Source organism: Rhinopithecus roxellana, chromosome 2 (assembly GCF_007565055.1).
Source record: "Rhinopithecus roxellana isolate Shanxi Qingling chromosome 2, ASM756505v1, whole genome shotgun sequence".
Taxonomy (NCBI): domain Eukaryota; kingdom Metazoa; phylum Chordata; class Mammalia; order Primates; family Cercopithecidae; genus Rhinopithecus; species Rhinopithecus roxellana.
Genome location: NC_044550.1, coordinates 150,846,579 through 150,873,811, shown reverse-complemented (window position 1 = coordinate 150,873,811; position 27,233 = coordinate 150,846,579). Strand labels below are relative to the sequence as shown.

The 27,233-nt window shown below is 36.8% G+C and overlaps 1 protein-coding gene across 5 annotated transcripts in view; it reads right to left on the bottom strand.

Moving 5' to 3' along the window:
- Positions 1-27,233, bottom strand: part of CLOCK (clock circadian regulator) — a 125,167-nt gene that overhangs the window by 77,699 nt on the left and 20,235 nt on the right. For 4 of the 5 annotated variants that reach the window (XM_030922289.1, XM_010362918.2, XM_030922284.1 and 1 more), the window contains exon 2: positions 10,779-10,932. The exons of the other annotated variant lie outside the window; for it this stretch is intronic. The gene's annotated coding sequence lies outside the window, so the exon portion shown is untranslated. The remainder of the gene's footprint in view (positions 1-10,778; positions 10,933-27,233) is intronic. 5 annotated transcript variants of the gene reach the window in all.

Genomic DNA, 27,233 nt, shown 5'->3' with positions numbered 1-27,233 from the left:
CTGAGGCAGGAGAACTGCTTGAACCCAGGAGGCGGAGGTTGCAGTGAGCCAAGATTGCTCCACTGCACTTCATCCTGGGTGACAGAGTGAGAGGCCATCTCAAAAAAAAAACAACAACAACAACAACAACAAAAAACTGACAATATAGCTCTAACTTATTTATGCTTGGTCTTTAAAAAAAAAAAGACTGTGCCAGCTCATAATTTTTGTTGGACCCTCAGTTTCTCTTCCTAGTAAAGGCACAAGGGAGTAAAGCAAGTTTATTTGATATGGTTGGGAAGACTAAATATAGTGACAGTCAACGATTGGTTAGGTTGTTAATTATCTTCTATGAGAAATGCTTCATTCTTTTTCATGTTTCTCTAAACTCTAGCCTTCCTTTTGACCACTGAGTCCTTTATACACTTATCATATTGATAAGCTATTCTGTGGCAAAATGTGATGATTGCTTACCACTCTAATATAGTTCAAGTTGTGCTGACTATAAAAACTTTTTAAAACTCCAATTTACAGTATTTACTAACACAAACACATATAACGCAAACAATGAAAAACTTGTTCAGGGCTCCAAGGCTTCTGAAGATTTATTTATCACATTCCAAGACACCAATTTTCCTTTCTAGCTTTAGTCTATATTTCTCCTTCCTCATTTCCCATTCTACCTTACTGTACACAGACTCCTTATTCTCCAGCTACAATAATAAGGAATCACGTCACCATTCCTAGATAGTAGAAAATAAAGACCTCTACGTAAAACAAAGGTTTGTCCATCAGTACCCAACATATTATCAACATAAATGTTTTAATACAATAAACTGGAACTGACCTTCACAGAAAATCATACTGTCATTCACATCAGGATTCAACTAATCACAATATAAACTTTATGTTATTAGTTAAAAACTGAAGAGGTACTATGTGTTTCCTACGGCCTCTCTAAAAACTATCACAAAGTTAATGGATTAAAGCAACACAAATTTACTATCTTACAGTTCTGTGGGTGAGAGCCCAATACAAGTCTCACTGGGCTAAAATCAACGTGTTGGCAGGGCTGAATTCCCTCCTGGAAGCTCTAGCAGAGAATGTTTCCTTGCCTTTTCAAACTTTAGAAGCCCCCCATATTCTTTAGCTCATAGTTCCCTCTACCCCATCTTCAAACCAGCAGGAGGCCAAGTCCTTCTCAGGCTGCCATTTCTTCTGCCTCTTTCTTCCTTTATTACATTAAGCCCACACAGATAATCTAAGATAACCTCCATATTTTATGGTTAACTGATTAGCAACCTTAATTATTCCTTGCCATGTACCCTAACATAGTGGCAGGTTCCAGGAATCAGGATATGAATCTCTCTGAAGGGTCAGTATTCTGCCTACCACGTACCATGGACCAAGAAGTCTCTGTTTGGCAAAGACAAAATCAAATATTTTTGGGGGGAAAAGATGAAACATCAAAGGATAATCTGATCTATTAATAGATAAAAGACTACAGTACTATGCCAGTAGTTCCTAACTTCTAAACTATCTTATCCTTTCATATTTCTTAAAGGGAATTGAAAAATAATGTGTATGACAATTCAGGCTGCATGAGTTCAACTGTAACTATTTTAACTTTATTGCTATATGGTAGCAACAGGCTCTAAGGATATTCTTCTGAACGGAAAAATCTGTCAATGTCCAAATGAATACTATGGCATATTTCCCCTTTTGGAAAATTAATTGTTATACCATAAACAAATATGATATAATTTATATGCACTAAACAGATGTCCAAAAAAGATGAATTAAACCCCAGACTTTGTAGAAGTCTATTTTTTAACAGGGCAAATGTATGTAGATTTCTGAGATGGATCTCCAGAAAAAAAAAAAGAGATACAGAATTTTATCAACCTAAAAAAAGTACAGAATTTCATTAGTACTATAAATCCTCTAGGGACCTCTTAGGAAATATGATTATTAAGTAGTAGTATGACAATACTAGGCTTAGAGCTAACTCATGAGATATTTAATTACAACTAATATGTATAAATATAAAGACAATGTTTGACGTATTCTGCACTACATCTATGAGGTCACCAGAGCCACTTAAAACACCACCAAAAAATGCATCAAATTTCGAGGCCACAAGTATTCCTCTTTGTACAGTAATCATTTCACTGAAAAGATAGTTGTTTTGACTTATTAAAACTCGGGTAAACTGCCGGTTGCTTTTGTGTAGCAAAGTAGGCCAAGCAAATGCAAAATCATCTGAAAAATATTTCAAAGAAGTTTAGATGCATCCTGAACCACAGATAATTCAGGAAAAAAAAAACTACCATAAAGCATGTCTTCCTCACTAAAATAACCATTATATCTAAGTTTATGTTTAGGAAAAAATGTACTCCCTTTGAACTAGAAGGTTTTGCAATATATAATTTATACATGTTACCTGTTTCTGCTTATCTTTCTGTCCCTATTTACTTTCAAAGCGTTCAAATTTAAAAAATTGATCTACTTAGTTCCTTATGATTATTATTTTAACCCACTGACTTTGATCCTTACCCTAAAATGACAAGGTCTGGGAAAATGGCAGGCCAAGACGGTAACTCAATCTGTGGAGTGGCAGGGGAAATGGGGCCCAAACTGCACAGGTCTTTGCATCACGTAAGTAGGAGTAAATATAGGATAAATGAGGACATGTAGATAGTACAAGAATCCACCAGCCAGAAGGCCTGTGACCAGGTTTCACAGAATCCAACATGGACATAACAAGCATATTATAGAACAGACATATATACTCTTGATACAGAAGACACAAGATCTGATGAGATTTCTACTGATTCATCTTTAGGCTCACTGACTCTTCTGTCATCTCCATTCTGTTATTGAGCCCATGCAGTAACATCTATATTTCATATATTGTATTTTTCGGCTCTGAATTTTCCATTTGATTATTTCATATGGTTTTTATTTTTCAGAGAACTATTTTCCCACTCATTTCATAAGTGTTCACTTTTACCTCATGAGCATGAATACTTTAAGGCTTTTTTCTGATAATTCCATCATCTGGATCATCTCAGAGTTGTCATCTGCTTATGTTCTTTTCCCTTTAAAAATGGTCAGATTTTACTGTTTCTTTGTGTGTCAAGTAATTTTGGATTATATCCTGGACATTCCAGACATTAAGTTATGAGATTCTAGGTTCTATTAACATCCTCTAAAGCAGCAGTCCTCAACCTTTTTGGCACCAGGGACTGGTTTCATGCAATACAATTTTTCCATGGACAGCGGGGATGGTTTCTGGACAAAATTGTTCCACCTCAGATCATCAGGCTTGTTAAGTAAGATTCTTATAAGGAGCATACAACCTAGATCCCTTGCACTCACAGTTCACTGCAGGGTTCATGCTCCTATGAGAACCTAATGCTGCTACTGATATGACAGGAGGTGGAGCTCAGGCGCTAACGCTCATTCACCAGTCACTTACCTCCTGCTATATGGCCTGGTTCCTAACAGGCCACAGTACCAATCATTTCTTCAGTTTTCAAAGCCTTCACTGTGATGCTTGAATATACCCTCCGCATGCATCTCTCAGGGGCAACTCTGGGATTTGAGCAGTGGTTTATAACGTAGTTCAGCTCTCTAGGTCTTTGCTATGTTTCTTTGGCTCTGTTCCATGTACATGTAGCTCATGAATGCGGTAGGACCTTTGTGCATTCATACACACAATTAGGGAATCTCCCCCGACATTATTTCTCTTCTCTCTGAGATTTCCAAAGCATGCTCCAGCTTCCAGAGTTCTCCTTCCCAATTCCTCTGGCCAGAGAGATGGCTTTCTTCTTGGGATTTTAAGTGCATGTACCACTATGGCAATGTAATTTTACAAATGGAGATGGTCTCAGGACAGGGCTGGGAGAGGGAAAAAAGGGGAGACTTTTCCTTGTCCTATGACTAGAAATACAGGGTTTCTCTTGGAGTTTTTGCTAACTGCTGCACTCAGTATGTACTTCTAAAACCCAGCTTACCATTTGGTTAAAGCTGGATAATAAAAAGAAAAAAAAATGGTAAGCTAAGCACTATACAAGCTATACAGGTTTTGACTTCCCTTCTCAGTTTGCCTATTACTGTTTACTTTTGAAAGTCTTTAGATAATTGTTTTTGTTTCTATCTAGAGGATTTTTGTTGTTGCTATTGTTTTGTTTGGCAGGTGGGGAGAGGGGTTGTTTTCGGATACGGCCTCACTCTCACCAAGGCTGTAGTGCAGTGGTATGAACATAGCTCCCTGTGGCCTCGACCTCCTGGGCTCAAGCAATTCCCTGCCTCAGCCTCCCACGTAGCTGGGATTACAGGGACGCACCATCATGCCCTGTTAATTTTTAACTTTTTAATTTTTTGCAGAGACAAGATCTTATTATGTTGTCCAGGCTGGTCTCTAACTCCTGGGCTCAAGCAACCCTCCTTCCCTGACCTCCCAAATTGCTGGGATTAAAGGTGTGAGCCATAGCACTGGCCTAACCAGGGTTTTAAGTTCTAATCAGAGAGGCTTACCCCACTTCTGGCTATCCAGTATGTTTTATCCATTTCCCAATTAAATTTCACCTAATGGTTTTACTACTCACAACTAATTGTTATCTAGAATCATTATTTCATTAGGAGTATGCACTGTGGTGAGTTTGTAAGCTGATCATTCTCCAGTGTTTCTGTTTGTCTGTTTTTGTGCTTGTTTTTGAGACAGAGTCTTCTGTCACCCAGGCTGGAGTGCAGTGGCACAACCTCAGCTCACTGCAGCCTCGATCTCCTGGGTTCAAGTGATCCTCCTGCCTCAGCCGCCTCAGCAGCTTAAGACTACAGGCATGTACCACCATGCCTAGGGCTAATTTTTGTGTTTTTAAAAGAGACAAGGTCTTGCTACGTTGCCCAGGCTGATCTCAAACTACCAAGCTCAAGCAATCCTCCCGCCTCAGCCTCCCAAAGTGTTGAGATTATAGGCATGGACCACCACACCTGAACTCCAATGTTTCTTAATAGCTACAATTCTTCTAAAGATATGCTTTCCCTCTTGACTATTTTGTAGTCCTGGAATATAAACTGTACAGAAAAAGATTAATAAATTGTTGACTTTTTCCTTTCACTTACCAATTATTTTCAGAATAATAAATTGGTGTCTATGAGGGATTTTTAAAGAATTATTATGAATTCTTAAATTCTTATATATTTGTGTATCTCAATCTACTATAATCATTACACTTTTTAGTATTCATTTATATTAAAATTTCTGTCTTTTTTTTTTTAAGAGACAGGATCTCACTCTGTCACCCAGGTTGGAGTATAGTGGCATAATCACAGCTCACTGCAACCTCAAACTCCTAGGCTCAAGTGACCCTCTTGCCTCAGCCTTCCAAGGAGCTGGGACTACATGCATGAGCCACCATGCCTGGCTTATATACATATTTTTTTTTTTTTTTTTTAAATTAGTCAAACGCAGTGGTGAGATGAGGGGGGAAGAGTAGAACAAGGAGTTCAATCTGTAACTGACTGTGAACAATCAAATGAAATAACCCATTACCTTTAGACTAGTCACATTACACTTTTTAAAACCTATTTTTATGGGAAATTACAAATATACACAAAGTAAGAATAATAATATAATTAATCCTATATATCCAACACCCAGTTTCCACAATTATATCAACTCATGGCTAATCAATCTTGTTTCATCTATTTTGCTCCTTCCCTTCCTCTCCATTCTTTTGGATTATTTGAAGCAAATCCCAAGTACTGTATCATTCCATCTGTAAACAGTCCAGTATATTTGTATAAATTACAAGAGCTTTATAAAACATAACTACAATATCATTATCATACTTTAAGAAGTCAACAAAAGACAGATAAGACCTTTCTTTACATGCAAAATAACAAAACACCCTGAAAGAAACTATAAAAGTCTAAATATAAGAAGGCATACAACCTCTCAATTGACTGGAAGTCTCAACATTGAAAAACATCCAGTATCTCCAAATTGATTTATAAATTCTACACTAAGCTAGACAAAATCCAATCAGTTTGTGGTGGGTGGTGGGGAGGACTGCTTATAAGCTGAGTGCAGAATTTTTATTGAAATTCAAAGGACCATGAAAGCCAAAGTAATTCTGAAGAACAAATTAGAGTATTTAAACTATCAGATATCATGACTTATTATAAAGCTACAGTAATTAAAAGAGTATGGCAATGGCACAACAGACAGACCAACAGAATAGAGTCCAAAAATAAATCCATGAATAAACAGTCCCTTGAATTACAACAAAAGTATTACTGCATTACAATAGAGAAAGGATGATATTTTCAATAAATACTACTGGAACAACTGGACTTTCACACGGAAAATAAAACGAACTATGAGGCTTACATGTATCATACATAAACCTAAATGCAATAGTTTTAACAGTCAAGTTTATAGAAGAAAACATAGATAACATCTTCTTGGCTTTAGGGTAGGCAAAAATTTCCCTTTTTTTTTTTGAGACGGAGTCTCGCTCTGTCACCCAGGGTAGAGTGCAGTGGCATGGTCTCAGCCCACTGCCAGCTCTGCCTCCCGGGTTCACGCCATTCTCCTGCCTCAGCCTCCCGAGTAGCTGGAACTACAGGCCCCCACCACCACACCTGGCTATTTATTTGTATTTTTAGTAGAGACAGGGTTTCACCGTGTTAGCCAGGATTGTCACGATCTCCTGACCTTGTGATCTGCCTGCCTTGGTCTCCCAAAGTGCTGGGATTACAGGCATGAGCCACTGAGCCCGGCCACAAAGATTTCTTAAATGAAACATAAAAAGCAGTAACCATAAAAAAATTTGATAAAATGGACTTCATTAAAATTAAGAAATTATCTTAATCAAGATAAACTATTAGGAGTGAAGAAGCAAGTCAAAGACTAGGAAAGATATCTTCAATACAACTGAACAACTGAAATTATCTATTTCTGGGGGTAATCAAGACAACCAACTCAACAGAAAAATCAGCAAAACACATAAATAGTCATATCCCAAAAGAGGATATTCAAATGGTCCACAGGCATCTGAAAATATTCTAAGCCTTTTAAATGATCAGGGAATTATGAATTACAACTACAATAGACCTTTACTACACATGCTCCGTAAGAGCTAAAATGAAAAACACTAATAATTTCAAGTGTTGGTGAGGATGTAGAACAATGAGAACTCTTTGTACACTGCTAATAGGAATGTAAATTAATTTAACTACTTTTGGAAAACTAGGATAATCTCCTAAAGTTAAATATCCAAATACCTTAAGACTCAGCAATTTCACTCTTAGGTGTTTACCCAACAGAAACGTGTACACATGTGGACCAAAAGACACGCTCAAGAATGTTCACAGAAGTATTCTTCGTAACAGCCAATCCTAGAAACACCCCAAATGTTCATCACAGTAGAATAAATACTGACATATCCATACAATGAAGTACTTCACAGCAACAAAAGAAAAGATGAACCACTGATACATGCATCAACATGGATGAGTCATAAACAAGATTTTAAAAGGCTAGGCACAGAATTCAAAAATAGACAATACTAATGAATACTGAATGAGTCACATAATAGTTACCTTCGGGAGTGTGTAATAACTGTTAAGGGGCATGAAGGAGGCTCCTTGGTTGATGAAAATGTCCTATATCTTATTCTTGATATTGGTTAAATGGGTATTGACTTCATAAAAATTCATCAAAATGACACTCAGGATTCATGCACTTTATAATATGTGTGTTATAATTGTCACACATATTATAAAGTCAGTCCCTTGATTTTTTAAATTTAATTTTTTTTGTTATTTTATTTGTCAATGAAATTAAAAAGTCTAGTAAGTTCTACATCTGCCTGCCTCTTTGTGGGTACTAAAATTCATGTTCATGTTCTTTCTTAACACAATTTACTGAGGAATTGTCTTGGTATGTGGATCCTTCCCATAACAGAGGTCAACAGAAAGTCTAGCTTGAAGCTACAGTTATCCAATATTCACAAACTAGAAAATTCTAACACTACAGGTACTTCTTAGTGCAATTATAAATGATCAATTTTTCTTTATTACATTCCAGATCACTAGTTTCCACAGCTTCTATTTGGCAAAAAGAGGTTAAAAAATAACATCAACAAAAAAAACCACACAACTTGAGGCTTCACATCTAAGTTTAGTTTTAGCTGGAATTGAAAACATTCAGCAAATCAAGGCAATGTATCACAATAAGGGTGTTATAAGAATGAAATAAATATTAAATGTCAAGTGTTTGGAATATAATGCCTCGAACAAAGTAAACACTCAAAAATGTCTGTAATTATTAATACAATTCTAAGAAACACATGTAACAGACTCTTATTCTTGAATTTCCTTCAAAATATAATAAATATATGGTAGCAAAACCAGACCCACTTTTAAACAAAGCATTTTTATGGAGTTGAGAACAAAATCAATTTTTAATGAATCTGAACTGAATATATTAAAGCACAGGATCAGTAAAAACTTAGTAAATGTTACTCAAGAATTTTTTAAATTCTAAATTATACTTTTTGGTATTTAACTATGAACCTACAATTAAAATAACTGAGATAATCAGGAAAAATACTGGTAACAGAAAGAACTCATCTTTGCATTGCATTTTTTACATTTGCAAAGTTGTATTTCATTTCATCACCATATTACTATAAAATAATCAAACCTATTTTATAAAACAATTAAATCCAGCAAAGAATTGCAGAACAGGCCGGGTGCAGTGGCTCATGCCTGTAATAATCCCAGCACTTTGGGAAGCCGAGGCGGGTGGATCATGAGGTCAGGAGTTCGAGACCAGCCTGGTCAACATAGTAAAACCCTGTCTTTACTAAAAATACAAAAATTAGCTAGGTATGATGGCACATACCTGTAGTCCCAGCTACCTGGAAAGTGGAGGCAGGAGAATTGCTTGAACCCAAGAGGCAGAGGTTGCAGTGAGCCAAGACAACACCACTGCAATCCAGCCTGGGCGCCAGAGCAAGACCCTGTCCCCATCCTCCCTCCGCCCAAAAAAAAAAAAAATCACGAAACAAAGAATATTTATACTTGTGATCACATAATGATATGCCACCCAACAAAAAAAATTATTTTCAATAACAGTACCATCTTGTAAACAAAGTATATGTAAAAGCAGTTTGGAAAAAACGGGGGGGGGGGGCCATATTTTTTAAACCTATTGCAATACTGTAAGTATATTTTTAACAGAAATAAATGTTAATTTAAAAGTAACAGTAGCCAGGCAAGGTGGCTCACACCTGTAATCCCTGCACTTTCTTCTGCCTCAGCTTCCCGAGTAGCTGGCTGGGACTACAGGTGCCCGCCACCACGCCTGGCTAATTTTTTGTATTTTTAGTAGAGACGGGCTTTCACCATGTTAGCCAGGATAGTCTCGATCTCCTGACCTCGTAATCCACCCGCCTCAGCCTCCCAAAGTGCTGGGGTCTCTGCTTTAACTACAGACATGTGTCATGGGGATACATTCTGAGAAATACATCCTCAGGCAATCTGTCATTGTGCCAACATCACAGACTGTATTTTACAGACCTAGACGGTATAGCCCACAACACACTTAGGCTACATGGAATAGCCTATTGCTCCTAGGCTACAAATCTGCACAGCATGTAACGGTACTGAATACTCAAGGCAACTGTAACACGATGGTAAGTATTTGAGTATCTAAACATATCTTAACATAGAAGAGGTAACGGGTTGTGCCATGATGACCTGATGGCCATGATGTCACCAGGCAATAGGAATTTTTCAGCTCCATTATAATCTCATGGAACCACTGTCGTATATTTGGTCCATCACTGACCACATAATGCATGACTGTACTTAACTGCTGCTATAGCCTAAAAGCAGTCACACACAAAACCTAAAAAATAAGAGTGGCTAATGTTCCAATAAAGCTTTACTCATAAACACTAAAAATTAAATTTCATATAACTTTCACATGTCACAAGTTAGTCTTCTTGAGATTTTTTTTTTTTTTTTTTTTTTTTTTTTTTTGAGACGGAGTCTCGCTCTATTGCCCGGGCTGGAGTGCAGTGGCCGGATCTCCGCTCACTGCAAGCTCTGCCTCCCGGGTTTACGCCATTCTCCTGCCTCAGCCTCCCGAGTAGCTGGGACTACAGACGCCCGCCACCTCGCCCGGCTAGCTTTTTGTATTTTTTAGTAGAGACGGGGTTTCACCGTGTTAGCCAGGATGGTCTCGATCTCCTGACCTCGTGATCCACCCGTCTCGGCCTCCCAAAGTGCTGGGATTACACTACTCTTAGCTCGTGAGTTATACCAAAGAAGGCACCAGGCTGAGTAAATTTGGTGGTGTGCAGATCCCAATGAAGGCCTGCTTGTAAATTGGAGCTGCAGTCTGGCTCTTCTTTTACCTCAGTCAACTGATACTTTATACCTAAGGCCTGGCAGGAAATAATTCTTATTTGATTTTCAGTCATTTGCAAATCATCTTCCTTAAACTCAGGAAAAGATAAGTTATGATTCTTACTTTAGAGCACATGTTTGAGAAATTTCAGGAATTGCTAAAATACTTTACATCTGGATTTCAATTACTTTTCCCAATGACTAACTTTCTTACTCCTCATAAGAATGAAAATTCTAAAGATAAATAAAAGCTGCCACGTAGCAGATCATTCCCCAAGTATTTTTATAATTCCTTGCCCTATGCATCTACCAGGACACTGCAAATCCCAACCTACCATGATTAAGGGAAAAAAACAAAGACAGCATACCTTTGAGCTCAAAATGATGATTGAAGGTATCTAGTGAAACTCGCCAAGTTCTAAAGACTCATTTAAGAGGACTGTAGAATTATCCAAAGGCATCTTACAATGCGATAGAATCAGCTTCTGAGCTTCAGCAGCTTTGCAGGAACAAATAAAAATTCTGTAAAAAAACAGCAGTTGCTGAAATAATGCTACCCAAATTTTAAGTAACATTATTATCTCTAGTATTTTTGTTTCATCAACGTATAGAACATTTATTGCGAGCCTCCTCTACGTGCCAAGAATTGGGAATGTGTCAATAAACAGATCAGATCTCATCAACCCCTCTGGGAACTCAACCTGTAGGGCAACCGTAAATGGGACAAAAAGTTTGAAAAATCACGATGCTGTGAAGGGAAAGCATAATAGAGATACAAACCAGTTTGCTGGGAATTGGTTAGAAAAGTTCTCCTGGGATGGGTGCGGTGGCTCACACCTGTAACCCCAGCACTTTGGGAGGCCGAGGCAGGCGGATCACTTGAGGTCAGGAGTTCAAGATCAGCCTGGCCAATATGGTGAAACCTCGTCTCTACTAAAAATACAAAAATTAGCCAGGCATGGTGGCACGCACCTATAATCCCAGCTACTGGTGAGGCTGAGGCAGGAGAATAGCTTTAACCCGGGAGACGGAGGTTCCAGTGAGCCAAGATTGCGCCACTGCACTCTCAGTTTGGGTGAAAGAGCAAGACTCTGTCTCAAAAAAAAAAAAAAAAAGGTTCTCCTAAAGGAAGAGAATTTAATGCAAGAATGTGTATGATCTAGCCAAATAAAGCAAGAGGGGAGAGGTGAGAAATAAAATTTTTTGTCCAAAGGGAACAGTGTGTTCAAACGGCCAGGCGTAGGTGAAAATATGACATTTGTGTGGAAGTAAAATAAATCCAATGTGGATGCCCAGAATAAAACAGAAAATGAGAAAGGACATTTCCTGAGACAAGATGGGCAAAGAAAGAAAGTAAAAGGTGAAGCAATTTGCCCTGAATCACACAGGGCTAAAGGCAGAGCCCATTTTAAACCCTTACCACTTGTCTGCAATATACTAGCCATTCTGACATTCTGAGCAGGAAGCTAAAAGTTCCTAGAGAGGATTTCAGGGGACTTTTGGAAGAGCCCAAGGAAGAACTGCCCTGGGCCAATAGTTGACCTTGCCATGGATGGATAAAAGAATCAACTGACCATCAAGGGTCCAATGTGCAGAATGAAAAAAAAGTCTCATCACAATTGTCAACTAATAATTAACAATTACTAAGCACTTTACTATGTGTAAAGCCCTGTTTTAAGCACTTGACATGTATTAATTCAATCCTCACAACACCACTATCAAGTGCTCTCATTATCCTATTTATCTAGTATGATTTTAATGACACAGTCTCATCACAGCTATTAATTTTCTTGTACTGACAAAATTCACAGAAATGTCAACAATACTTCTTGACACAATATTGAAAGCACTTTAGTTACTCTTCTATCAGAAAAGTAGTTTAAATATCAACAAAAAAAGACTTTAGAATATTAATTTGTTCCTTTAGCTTTTCTAATTTAATACCACTGTTTTAGGTTCACATAAAAAACTGAGGGTTGAGATTTCCCATATACCCCCGACTCCATTAATGCACAGCCTTCCCCATATCCAACATTCAGCACCAGAGTGGCACGTTTACTACAATTGACAAACCTACACTGACACATCCTTATCACCCAAAATTTATAGTTAACTTTAGGGTTCACTTTTAGTGCTGTACATTTTATGAATTTGGACAAACATAATGGCATGTATCCACTATCATATCACACAGAATAGTTTCACTGGCCTAAAAACGCTCTGTGCTCTGCATATGCATCCCTCCCCTCACTAACCCCTGCACCACACTCATCTTTTTATTACCTCCACAATTTTGCCTATTCCAGAATGTCATAAAGTTGGAATCACACAGTATGTAGCCATTTCAGACATTTAAGATTCCTCCATGTCTTTTTGTGGCTTGATAGATAATTTCTTTTTGGCACTGAATGACATATTTCATTGTCTGAATACATCACAGTTTAGCCGCTCACATAATGAAAGACACTTTGGTTGCTTCCAAGTTTTGGCAATTATTTAAAAGGATGCTATAAACTTCCACATAAAGATTTTTGTATGGACATACATTTTCAATTCTTTGGTTGCTAGATCATATGGTAAGACTATGTTTAGTTTTGTAAGAACCTGCCAAACTGCCTTTCAATGAGGCTGTACCATTTTGCATTCTAACCAGCAATGAATGAGAGTTCCTGTTGCTCCACATCCTCACCAGCACTGGGTGTAGTCAGTATTTTGGATTTTCACTATTCAAATACGTACGTATCTCATTTTAATTTGCATTTCCATGATAACAGATGATATGGTACATCTTTTCATATGCTTCTTGCTGTTTGTATATCTTCTTTGGTAAGGTATCTGTCAGTATACCTGGCCCATTTTTTAACTGGTTTGTTGGTTAAAGCTGTTATGTTTTAAGAGTTCGTTGTGTACTTTGGATAAAAGTCCTTTATCAAATATGTCTTTTGCAAATACCTTCAAGTCTGTGGTTTGTCTTTTTATTCTTTTGATAAGTACTTTCACAGAGCAGAAATTTTTAATTTTAATTAAATTTTTTTCTAACATGGAATATGTCTTTGATGTGGAGGATAAAAACTCGCTGCCAAACCCAAAGTCATCTAGATTTTCTCCTATGTTGTCTTCTAGGAGTTTTATACTTTTACAACTTACATTTAGGTCTATGATCCATTTTGAGTTAATTTTTATGAAGGGTATAAGGTCCGTCAAGATTCACTTTTTTGCACGTGGACAGTTGTTCCAGTACCATTTGTTGAAGACTATATTTTCTCCATTGTATTGTCTTTGTTCCTCTGTGAACCATTAGTTGACTATGCAATAATGAATTGCATAACAATATTTCAGGACAGACCATATAGATGACAGTGGTCCTGTAAGATTATAAGAGAGCTGAAAAATTCCTATTGTCTAGTGACTTTATAGCTGTTGTAGCCATCATAACATTGTAGTGCAAATTACTTTTTAAATACATTTAGTGTAGTCTAAGTGTACAGTGTATATAAAGTCTATAGCAGTGTACACTAATGTCCTAGGCCTTCATATTCAATCAATGCTCACTCACTGACTCACCCTACGCAACTTCTAGCCCAACAATCTCCATGGTAAGTATTCTATATAAAGTACACCATCATCTTTTATACTGTATGTTTATGTTCCTTTTCTACATTCAGATACAAACTCTTACTGTTACATTAAAATTACGTATAGTATTCACTACAGTAACATGCTGTACAGTTTAGGAACAACAGGCTGCACCATACAGCCTAGGTGCAGAGCAGCCTATACATCTAAGTTCCTGTAAATATACTCCATGTTATTTGAACAATGACAAAATCATCCGATGATGCATTTCTCATCTCAGAATGTATCTCTTTCATTAAGTGACACATGACTATACTGATCTGGATCTATTCCTGGGCTCTCTATTCTGTTCCACTGATCTATTAAAATATTTGTCTATGCTAATCTATTAAAATATTTGTCTATGCTGATCTATTAAAATATTTGTCTATGCTGATCTATTAAAATATTTGTCTATGCTTTCACCAATACCACACTGCTTGGTGACTGTAGTTGTAAAGTAAGTCTTGAAGTCAGGCAATGTTGGATCTCCAACTTTGTTCTTTTCTTTCAATTTTAAGTTGTCTATTCTGGGTCTTTTGCCTCTCCATATAAACTTATTGGAACCAGTTTGTTGATATCTACAACAAAGTGCAATTTTGACTAGGATTATATTCAGTCTACAAATAAAATTGCGAAGAACTGACATCTTGTTAATACAGTCTTCCTATCCATGAACATGTTACTTAGTTCTTGTTTGATTTCTTTCATCAGAGTTTTGAAGTTTTCTTTGTACATATTTTATATATATTTTATTAGATTTATACCTAAGAATTTATTTCAGGAGATATTAATGTAATGGTATTGTGTTTTTAATTTCAAAATTCCACTTGTTCACTGCTGGTATATAGGAACATAATCTACTTTTGCATATTAACCTTGTATCCTGCTACCTTGTGCTTATTGGTTCCAGTTTGTCAATTCTTTTGGAGTTTCTAAATAAACAATCATATCATCTTGCAAACAAAATGAGTTTTATTTCTTCTTTCCCAATCAGTATACATTTCATTTCATTATCTTATTGCATTAGTTAGAACTTCCAGTATGATGCTAAAAAGGAGTGGTAAAACGGGACATCCTTATCCTGTTCTTGATGTTACTGGGAATCTTAAGTTCTAGATTCTCACCATTATGTAAAACATTAGCTATAGTTTTATTCTCACATTCATAAAATACTTTTAATCTTCCATTCATATCCCAATACCCATACCTAATTCAGTGATGCTCTTTACTGCATTTAGGCTGTTATGTCCCCTTATCTCTTTTTAAAAAATTATTATTTATCATTCTGAGGCACAATTCACACACTGTATAACTCACCCATTTAAAACCTACGATTCAGTGTTTTTTATATTTACAGAGTAAACATATATGTAAATTTATATTTACATTTATTTTGTATATATTTATATATATTATATAATATATATTTATAAATGTAAAATTATATTTACATTTTTATATATATAAAGTAAATTTTATATTTACAGAGTTGTGCAACTATCACTACAATCTAATTTTAGAACATTTTTATCCCTCCCCCACTTTGCTGAGCTGTAGATTTTTTGATAGATGTTCTTTCTCAAGTCGAAGAAGTTCCTCTCTATTCCAAGTTTTACAGTTATGGAGAGTTTTTTTGTTTTTTTTTTTTGATCAAGAATGGGTGCTGGGTTCTGTCAAATGTTTTTTAAACATCTATTGATATGATCATACAATTTTGTTTTCTTTAGCCAGTTAATGTGATGGATTATATTAATTTCTTACATGCCTTGGATAAATCCCACTTGATCATAGCATATAGTTCATTTTATAAATATTGAATTTGATTTGCTAATATTTTATTGGGGATTTTTGCATCTATGTTCATAAGAGATCAATTGGTCTACAGTTTTCTTTTCTTGCAGTATCTTTGTCTGGTTTTGGTATTGAAGTAATACTGGCCTCAAAGAGTGAGTTAGAAAGTATTCCCTCTGCTTCTGTCTTCTCAAAGAGACTGTTACTATTGGTATAATTTCTTCCTTAAATGTTTGGTAGAATTAGAACTCACCAATGAACCATTCTCGGCCTGGTGATTTCTATCTTAAAAGATTATAAATAATTGTTGACTCAATTTAATAATACAGACCTATTCAGATTGCCTATTTTTTGCATGACTTTTGGCAGATTGCGTCATTCAAGGAATTGGTTCATTTCATCTAGGTTATCAAATTCGTGGGCACAGAGTTGTTCATAATATTCCTTTATATTTTTAATATAAATGGGAATCTGTTATGATTTCTACTTTCATGTCTTCTATTAGTAATTTGTGTCCTTTTTCCTTAGTCTATTGGAAGCACATCAATTTTATTAATCTCTTCAAAGAACCAGCTTTCGGTTTTGTTGATTTTCTCTAAGATTTTTTGTTTTCCACTTCACTGGTTCTGCTGTTTTGTTTGTTTGTTTTGAGATGGAGTCTTGCTCTGTTGCCCAGGCTGGAGTACAGTGGCATGATCTCGGCTCACTGCAACTTCCGCCTCCCGGGTTCAAGTGATTCTCCTGCCTCAGCCTCCCAATGAGCTGGGAGTACAGGTGGCCGCCACCATGCCCGGCTAAATTTTTGAATTTTTTGTATTTTTAGTAGAGATGGGGTTTCACTGTATTAGCCAGGATAGTCTTGATCTCCTGACCTTGTGATCTGCCTACCTCTACCTCCCAAAGTGCTGGGATTACAGGCGTGAGCCACCACAACCAGCCTCTGCTCTAATTTTTATTGTTTCCTTTCTTCTGCTTACTTTGGATTTAATTTGCTCTACTTTTTGTAGTTTCCTGAGGTAGAAACTTTGGTTTTAGATCTTTACTCTTTTCTAATATACATATTCCATGCTATAAATGTCCCTCTAGGCACTGCGTTTGTTGCATCCCACATATTTGGTTGTTTTCATTTTCATTTCGTTCAAAATATTTTTAGATTTCTCTTGATACATCAGTGTAGTGCGCAAAAAAAGATGAAAATAAAAAATTTTTAATAATAAATTAAATTTGAGAATCTCTGACCCATGTGTTAAGAGTGTCGTTTAATCTTGAAGTATTTGGGGATTTTCCAGCTCTCTTTCTGTTATTGATTTCTACTTTAATTATATTGTGGTCTGAGAACAGACACTGTCTGATTTCTATTCTTTCTAATTTGTTAAGGTGTTTTATGGCCCAAAATGTTGTCTCTCGTGGTGAGTGTTCCACATAGGCTTGAGAAGAATGTGTATTCTGCTGTTGTTGGATGAAGTAGACTATAGATGTCAATTACATCAAGTTGTTCAACAGCACTGCTGAACTCATCTATGTCTTTACCGGTTTTCTGCCTGCTAGAACTGTCCATTTCTAACAATGGGATAAAGTCTCCATTTTAAGAGCAGATTCATCTGTTTCTCCTTGCAGTTCTGTCTTTGCCTCACATACTTAGGTGCTCCACTGTTAGCTGCATAGATGTTTAGGACTACTATATCTTCTTGGAGAACTGACCCATTTATCATTATTTATGCAATGCCCCTCTTTATTCCAGATAACTTCCTTGCTCTGAAAGCTACTCTGTCTGAAATTAATATAGCTAATTCATGCTTTCTTTTGGTTAGTGTTAGCATACTGTATTTTTCTCCATCCATTTTCTTTTAATCTATGTATCTATATTTAAAGTGGTTTTTTTGTAGACAACATAAAGTTAAGCCTGGATTTTTCATCCACTCTGGCACTGTCTTTTAATTGGTGTGCTGAGATCACTAACATTTAAAGTGATCATTGATATAGTTAGATTAGTAGCTACCATATTTGTGATTGCTTTCTGTTCTTTATTCCTATTTTAGTCTTCCGGTCTTCTTCTGCCTGTTGTAGTTTTACATGATTTTATTTTCTCTCCTTTCTTGGCATACTTTTTCATTTTCTTTTGTTTTTTCACTTTTTTCAGTAGTTGCCCTGGAGTTCACAATATACATTTACAACTAATCTAAGTCTGCTTTCAAGTAACACTAAACCACTTTATGGGTAGTCCAAGTACCACATAATAATCCTAATACCTCCCTCCTATCCTTTGTATCATTCCTGTCATTCATTTCACTTTTACACAAGCACATATAATTGAATATACTGTTGATAATATTATTTTGGAAAAACCATCAGTTGAAAAGATCATTCTCGGCCTGGTGATTTCTTTTTTCCTTAAGCCTGTTAATGTGGTGGATCACATTGATTTTTGAATATTTAACCTGCCATGTATCCCTAGAATAAACTCCATATGATTATTATAGTATAAGATTCTATTGTCCGGGCACAGTGGCTCATACCTGTAATCCCAGCACTTTGGGAGGCTGAGGTAGGTGGATCACGAGGTCAGGAGATCGAGACTATCCTGGCTAACATGGTGAAACCCTGTCTCTACTAAAAATACAAAGAATTAGCCGGTGTGGTGGCACGTGCCTGTAGTCCCAGTTACTTGGGAGGCTGAGGCAGGAGAATCACTTGAACCCAGGAGGCAGAGGTTACAGTGAGCCGAGATCACACCACTGCACTCCAGCCTGGGCAACAGAGAAACTTTGTCTCAAAAAAACAACAAAACAAAACAAAATGATTATTTTTTTATGTTGCTGAATTTTATTTGCTAATATTTAGTTAAGGATTTTTGTGTCTCTATTTACAAATAATATTGGTTTTTAATTTGTTATTTTTGTTCTGCCTTTGGTTGTACTATCAGGAAAATACTTGAAATGTTCCCTTCTCTTCTGTTTTCTAGAAGAGACTGTGTAGATTAGACTCTGCAGTGAAACCAACTGGGCCTAGAGATATCTTTTTGGGGAGTTTCAGAATTACAAGATCAATTTCCTTAATGATTATGGGATAGCAGTAGTAGAATGTTGGCTTTGTCATTACTCTTACACATTGCTGGTGGGAGTATAAATTGATATAAACTTTATAGAGAACATTATGTCAGCACCTTTAACAAAATTACAAATATTTTTACCCTTTGGTACAGAAATATAGGGGTTATAACCAGCATTTAAAAAATGAAACATGGTGGGGGTTGGGAGTCGGACCGCAGAACACCTAGTTACGGTAAAGGGTATTTCCTGAAACTGTTGTTTCAGATAACGTGTTTGAGTGTGTATGAGTGTACTAGGTCATATAATAAAATATTATTTCTTACTATGAGTTGTGGTCACAGAAGTTTGGGAGCCACTGTTTCAGCTTTAAAAGGATAACCTGAGGCAAAAATCATAAACTGACACTTAGGGAAGAGACGGTATAATGTCAGGATATGAAGAGAAAGTTAAAGAAAATAAGGCAGATAAGGAGATAAAGCAAACATGAGGTATGACATTACCAAGCTATGTAGAGCCATGAGAAAACTGGCCTATTTGGGGTAAATGCAGAGGAGAGAAGACGGGGAGAATTTATCTGATCAGTGCTAAAGAGACGTAAGAGATCCAGCAAAGATTTTCCCACAGGGTATTAATCCCTAAATAAAAATCCCAAGTATTTATTGTTTTCCTCATGATACCATCTTTCCTTAAAAGGCTGACTGTAGACATTCACTGTGCCCAGACGTCAAAGAACTGTATCAGTGCTATGGTGTAAATGTTTGTGTCCCTCTAAAATTCTTATGTTAAAACTTAATCCCCAATGTGGTAGTATTAAGACATGGGGCCTCTGGCAGGTAATTAGGTCATGAGGGCTCCACCCTCATCAATGAGATTAGTGCCCCTTATAAAAGGCCCGAGGGAGCTTGTTGCCCTCCCTTTCCATCATGTGAGGACACAGCAAGAAGGCACCAGAATGAGCCTTCACCACGATATTGAATCTGCTGGCAACTTGATCTTGGACTTCCCAGTCTCTAGAACTGTAAATAATAAATTTCTCTCGCTTATAAATTAGTCAGACTAGATACTTTGTTACAGCAGCCAAAGGGACTAAGACAACCGACAAGTTATAAGAGGCAGTTCCAATGCCCTGGAATGACACTGAATCTCAGATCATCAATGAGTATCCTCATGTCAATACATCTTCTTCAAGCTAACCTTATATTCTGCCCCCCCATCTAATCCAACTCCTTTCAAAACATTCTCATACCTGTTTCCCTGGTTTCTACAGATGCTTATTATTCAAGTCCTGCAATTTTATTTTATTTTATTTTTATTTGATAGGGTTTTGCTCTGTTGCCCAGGCTGGAGTGCAATGGAGCAATCATAATTGACTACACCCTCAAACTCCTGGGCTCAAGTGATCCTCCCGCCTCAGCCTCTGGAGCAGCTAGAACTACAGGCACACACCACCACGCCCAGCCAATTTTTTAAAAAGTTTTTTGTAAAGACAAGGTCTCACTATGTTGCCCAGGCTGGTCTCGAACTCCTAGCCTCAAGTGGTCCTCCCGCCTTGGCTTCCCACAGCACTGGGATTATAGGTGCGAGCCACTGAGCCTGCAGTCCTGCAATTCTTTTTGTATATAGGATAGTTCTTTCCAAAGCAGGGCTTGTAATTCTCTTATGGGGCTGTGCTAAGACCCTGACTATAGTTATTAACCAGAGGATAACAAGTCATAGTAGAGGCAGATCTTAAAAATAAACGTCATTGGACCAGGCGTGGTAGCTCATGCCTGCAATCCCAGCACTTTGGGAGGCCAAGGTGGGCAGATCACCTGAGGTCAGGAGTTCAAGACCAGCCTGACCAACATGGTGAAAATACAAAAATACAAAAAGTAGCCGGCTGTGGTGGCACACACCTGCAATTCCAACTACTCAGTAGGCTGAGGCAGGAGAATCGCTTGAACCCGGAAAGCGGAGACTGCAGTGAGCAGAGACTGGCCACTGTACTTCAGCCTGGGCAACAGAGCAAGTATCTGCCTCAAAAAAAATAAATAAAATAAAATAAAATAAAATAAACATCCTTGAACAAAGCTCCTTCTTTGGATGGGATCACTGTACAGTCTTCAAACAATGATGACAGGAGGGGCGGCAGGGGGTCTTTCCTCTGCCAGAGAGAAATGGGATGTTTCTCCTTGCCGGGAAGCTTCAGCAGGAATTGTAGGATTAAAAATTCTGAAGTACAGGGATCCACTCTCTCCCTATTAGAGCACTGACTTAGACACAGAAGACCTGTCAAGGTTTGCATCTTTAGTCTTCTCTGCAGTTGTATCACCTTAATAATCCGATTCAAGGCCAACATTTTAGCATAGTCTTCCTGAAGCCAACAGGGTAAGATTCTGTTATCCTATAAAACTGTCATAGAAGCCCTCTGGGTTCCAGAGTATGCCTTACATTAGCAATTAGTTGTGCTAAATCTAACTACCCTTTTAAGGCCACCAAATCATCAAAAGCAACAACCTCATATCACAATCCTTAAAATTATCACTGCCCCCACACCAATCAAGTGAAGTATCTGTTTTCTCCCAACACCCTGACTTCTATGAGCCCTGCTCCCATTAATTACAGATGAAAGTTTTAGAATTATGATGTCAACTGTATCCAAGGGTCATCAACACCTCATTTACTAACAGCAACAGTTTTCCCTACTGTGCAGATGAACTGGTGAAAATTCAACTCCTAAAATATCATTATGAGGATCTGCTTTTGTAGTATGAACTACTCCTAGAAAACAACACCTGAGGAAAAACAGACTGCTGACACAGGTATCCTACTGCTTCAAATTTATATTAATTTTACAATATACATTTAAAATAAACAAATCCACAGTAGACATAAAGGGTTTTTCTCCCTCCAAAGTATTTTTAATACTAAGGTTCAGTTCTAAGGAAACAAAGTGAGGTAATGTTAAACTCATACAAGCTACAAACTTTAGAGGCATTTTAAATATTCTTTCTCCCTTACTCCTTCAAAATTTTCCCAATTCTGTGACTGGAATTAATCTTCATAAATTCCTCTTCCCATCCCCTGCCTCCAGCACCAGCCCTCTTGAATCCATCCCTTGCTTTATATCAGAAGACTCTAACATTCATATTTGATCATGTCACTCAAATTCCCTGAGATATAAAAATTCTTCCCTATAACAACTCCTTTGTGAACTCCAGATTTAGTCCCCAAGGTTCAGCATTATCTCTTCCGAGTCTCTCATGATTTAACCCTTTCCATTTACTTGCTATTCAGTACATACATCAAATTTTGTCACACCTCCAAGTTTATGCTCACTGTTTTTTCAGTCTACAATATTTTTACAGATATTCTCTTACAAAAGTGCAACTTTAACATTGGTAAAACGGTTTCTTTCTAAAATGTACTAGAAAAAAATTCAATTTTAAATGGAACTACAGTAATTTGTGTCCCTTAATTTATCTGTCACATAAATTCAAACTTCTATTTTTTTGTGTGTTAATTTTTGAGATGGAGTTTTGCTCTTGTTGCCAGAGCTGGAGTGTAATGGCATGATCTCAGCTCACTGCAACCCACACTTCCCAGATTCAAGCGATTCTCTTGCCTCAGCCTCCCAAGCAACTGGGATTATAGGCATGCGCCACCACGCGTCGCTAATTTTTTGTATTTAGTAGAGATGGAGTTTCACCATGTTAGTCTGGTCTTGAACTCCTGACCTCAGGTGATCCACCCACCTTAGCCTCCCAAAGTGCTGGGAATACACGCATGTGCCAACACGTCGGGCTCAAATTTCTATGTTTTACAAAGCTCACTTATACATTTTAGATGTGTGTTGGTGCTCTCCAAATTCTGATTCTTGCTACTGTTACACTGTAGTGGTAATGCCTCATGAATTACTGGCCTTCACAAGTATGCAAAGGAAATGGGCCTCAGACTCAGACATACTTGAGCAAATTATTCACTTTGCTTGAATTTCAGTTTCCTCACCTCTGAATTCTCTCCAAATACATCTACACATCTATGGATGCTATGCAATTTTTATTAATATCTTATATTGATTTATGTCCATATGGTATGCATATATGAGTGTGTATGTAACTAGACAAACTGATCTTAGTATTTACGTGGAAGAGCAAAAGGCTAAGAATAGCTACAGTAATTTGAAGAAGAAAATGGAGACAGCAGTCCTACAAATAATCAAGCCTTATAATATGGGTCTTTCAAAACAAAGAGAGAAGATCAGAAATAGAGTCATACATATACTTAAAAGGCAGCATTATAAACAAAGAGGGAAAGAATGGACTATCCATTAATGGTACAGAGACAACAGGTACCCAAATAGGGCAAAAAGTTATACTGGATTTCTTTCTTACCACATGAAAACAAACTGCAAGTGCGTCAGACCCAAATATGAAGGCAAAACAGAAATTTTTAGAAGAAAACATACAATACCTTCATATCTATAGAGTAGAAAATAACTTTTTAAAACTATCATAAACCTTAAAGGAAAACAAGCCAAGCACAAACTTTAAAATATATATATATTTGGCTTCATTCTAATTAAATCTAATTTTATTTTTATTTTTAACTTTTCTAATTACCAAAATATCCCATAAACAAATGAAAAGACAAATCAGACTGAGAAAATATACCACAGAAGATTAGTATCCAAAGTTCGTAACAAGATACTACATATCAGTAAGAAAAAAAGATAAGACAAAAGATGTGAACCAGTAATAAACTATGTTTTTTTTGTTTTGTTTTGTTTTTTAAAAAGAAGCATAAAGAACCAATAAACATAAGAAAACATGCTAAACTTCATGAACAGAATAAGTAGTTGGAAAAATAGGTAACTTAAACAGGTATCTTACCCCTTAAAGAATAATAAGATTAACAGCCATACATTCTTCACCTAGATTCATCAATTGTTAACAATCTGCCACATCTGTACCCTTTCCACCATATATATGTATTTGTGAATGCACTTTCCCTCTCTCATATATATGCATGCATCTCCATATACAACATACAAATACGCACATGTACACACAGGCAGATCATGAGGTCAGGAGATCGATATCATCCTGGCTAAGATGGTGAAACCCCGTCTCTACTAAAAATACAAAAAAATATTATCCAGGTATGGTGGCGGACACCTGTAGTCTCAGCTACTGGGGAGGCTGAGGCAGGAGAATGGCGTGAACTCAGGAGGCGGAATTTGCAGTGAGCCGAGATTGTACCACTGCACTCCAGCCTGGGTGACAGAGCAAGATTCTGACTCAAAAAGACAACCGAGCAAATGTAAAACTCTCACTTGTGACCAAACAGTAGCTAGAGTATCGAGTCAACCCTCAGGGTACAGAACAGTCATCACTATTTATACCTTCTTGGTCCAACGGACCCTTTATGTTTTCAAGTCACTTTATGAATTATTTATACGAGAATAAAGGGATAATAAAAAAATTACTGACACTTAAAAATTAAACATATCACAACCAAATTTTTATGCCCTTTTTTGAGGCTTTGAAAATGTATCTACATGACATGGGTAATGTCCTCTGAATGCAACTGACTGATCATCCATGCATGAATCTGGAACATAATCATCTTGTACTGCTTCCAGGTTTCACATACATCTCTAATACCTCTCCAGATATATCTCTACATACATTTCAAATATATTTCTAATACTTCTCCAGATTTCTAATACATATCTCTAATTTCATATCAGCTTATCAGTATTTTGACTCTTCTTGCAATTTCATTTAAAAAAATTGAAGAATTTTTTGAAACCTTTGATGGCTTATAATTTTATTAAAAGTGGATACCATCTTTTTTTGCACCAAAACTGCAAAACATTCTTGTTTTTAAGCACCAATTAAAATGAGCAATCCAACAACTTTTTTCTTTTTAAACAATCTATTTCCTTCCAGTCACCTTTGTTACACGTCTTTAGCATTACAAACTGTTATCTAGTAAATTTTGGCATGCAAACATCATAAAAGATGAAAGAACACATCATTCTAGCAAAACAGGATGGTGTAAGGCTTATCAGAAAATATTCATACCTGGCCGGGCACAGCAGCTTATGTCTGTAATCTCAGTATTTTGGGAGGCTGAAGCAGGCGGATCACTTGAGGCCAGGAGTTTGAAGAGCAGCCTGGCCAACACAGCAAAACCCTCTCTCTACTAAAAATACAAAAAAAAATTAGCTGAGCATGGTGGCACCGGCCTGTAGTCCCAGCTACTCAAGAGGCTGAGGCAGGAGAATTGCTTGAGTCTGAGAGGCAGAGATTGCAGTGAGCCGAGATCACACCACTACACTCTAGCCTAGGCAACAGAGTGAGACTCTGTCTCAAAAATAAAATAAAATAAAATAAATAGATAGATAGATAAATAAATAAATAAATAGAAAAAAGAAAACAGAAAATATTAACACCTGTTAAATGACTGACTAGATAAGAATAACTATATTTTTATTTTTTCACTCAGAAATATAATTCTTCATGCATTGATTTCTGACTTTGAGAAAATTCACCTATTATATGAATAAGTACAGTCTGAGATTTTGCTTAATTTGCTTGACCTATTTTTATTTTTTTATTTTAAATTATACCTACTACTTACATTTGTGGTTCACACAAAATTTCTATTGGACAATGATGGCCCAGTGATTCACACGAAATTTCTATTGAATAAAGCCTGAAGTGCATTTATTTTTCTCTTTGCATTTATGTGCTGGCTTGTCAAAGAGGTGTGAAACATCTTCCTGTAATTTTTCCTCTTTGCCATAATGGGCAGAAATGAAAATTTCTAAATTCTCAACTGTTCCTAACGAAAGCAGAAAGCAGCCTACAATGATGATATCTCCAGACATATAACTTCTAGAAAGATGATATAATACTTTGGGAAATGCAAAAATCTTAAAAACAAACAAAAAAATACAATAGTGACAATTTATTTCCATATTCTATCACTCTCCTAGGTGGTTCCATCATTTTTCCATTTTCATATTATCTTTTAGGAGGGATGGAAATAATTGATGAGTAATATGTTATGAATGAAATGAAACAAATCTTAGTAATGAAACAAGTCTTAGAATGATGAATCACAATCCTTAAAGCTACAGGAATATAAGCAATGAAAGATAGAATGAGTTTTATTCAGTTTTTAAAAAGAAAATCTTGGCTGCGCACAGTGGCTCACGTCTGTAATCGCAGCACTTTGAAAGGACAACATGGGAGGATCACTTGAGGTTGTGAGTTCAAGACCAGCCTGGGCCACATACCCTGTTCTTTAGTAAAAAAGAAAAACAGCCAGACATGGTGGCACACGCCTATAGTTAAAGCTACTCAGAAGTCTGAGGCAAGAAGATCGCTTGAGCCCAGGAATTGGAAGTTACGATAAGGTATGATCACACCACTGCACTCCAGCCTGGGTAACAGAGCAAGACCTTGTCTCTAAATAAATGAATAACAATTTTTTTTTTTTTTTTTGAGACGGAGTTTTGCTCTTGTTGCCCAGGTTGGAGTGCAATGGCACAATCTTGGCTCACTGCAATCTTCATCTCGAGTAGCTGGGATTACAGGTGCCCACCACCACGCCCAGCTAATTTTTTTTGTATTTCTAGTAGAGACGGGGTTTCACCATGTTGGCCAGGCTGGTCTCGAACTCCTGGCCTCAAGTGATCCACCCGCCTCGGTCTCCCAAAGTGCTGGAATTACAAGCATGAGCCACCACACCTGGCTAAATAAAAAATACTTTTAAAGTATATGTTACCTCTCTTCTTTCAAAGGCCTTTAAGAAAAAATGACAGTCAAGAAATTATTAGTCCTTCAATAGTTAGAACTATTTAAAAAAAAAAAAATTCCAGTGTGTACTGATGGTATGCCAAAGGTTAATAAGAAAATATTTAAGTATAGGTTGAGTATGCCTAATACAAAAATCCAGAATCATAAATGCTACAAAATATGAACCTTTTTGAGCAATGACATGACACTCAAAGGAGTATTTCAGATTTCAGATTTTCGGGATACTCAACTGAAAAGTATACTACAAATATTCCACAATCGGAAAAAAATATGAAGTCTGAAACACTTCTAATCCCAAGCATTTCAGATAAGAGATATTCAATCTATAATAGGAAATTAACAAAGCATTTTCCTTGCCTGTCCTGTCAAACTGTATTTCAAGGTAGGTAAAGGGACCAAAGTACTAAGAGCTACTCCTTTAAAGAAAAATTTCAACTAAGAACAAAAGAAATTACATACACAGGCAAAAATCATCAACCCTAAAAACCATTAGGAGAAAAAGTAATGGTGAATTTCACAATGGATCATATTGTCACCAACTGAATTCACTGAT